The sequence below is a fragment of the Juglans regia genome, unplaced genomic scaffold (assembly GCF_001411555.2).
Source record: "Juglans regia cultivar Chandler unplaced genomic scaffold, Walnut 2.0 Scaffold_2051, whole genome shotgun sequence".
In the NCBI taxonomy this organism is placed as follows: Eukaryota; Viridiplantae; Streptophyta; class Magnoliopsida; order Fagales; family Juglandaceae; genus Juglans; species Juglans regia.
The window spans coordinates 1-245 of NW_023351444.1; the positions used below are offsets into that span (position 1 = coordinate 1).

The window sequence follows — 245 nt, forward strand, 5'->3', positions numbered from 1 at the left end:
ATCCAAACCCATGGCTACGCGATGGGCAGGGCGAGATTTTCCCAAAAATCCACTCCCGAGTGCTCCTTCTTGTCAATTTATCTCGCAAGGCGGAAAAAACAAAATCGAGGGGTGCAACACGAGGACTTCCCAGGAGGTCACCCATCCTAGTACTACTCTCGCCCAAGCACGCTTAACTGCGGAGTTCTGATGGGATCCGGTGCATTAGTGCTGGTATGATCGCACCCATCAAACTAATTACTTAA

The 245-nt window shown here is 50.2% G+C and overlaps 1 non-coding gene across 1 annotated transcript; it reads right to left on the reverse strand.

Annotated features, from left to right (window-relative positions):
* Positions 1–108: 108 nt before the first annotated feature.
* On the reverse strand, positions 109–227 carry LOC118345285. The gene has a single exon (XR_004798857.1). It is a non-coding gene; the product is annotated as a 5S ribosomal RNA (ribosomal RNA).
* Between the last annotated feature and the right edge of the window lie 18 nt (positions 228–245).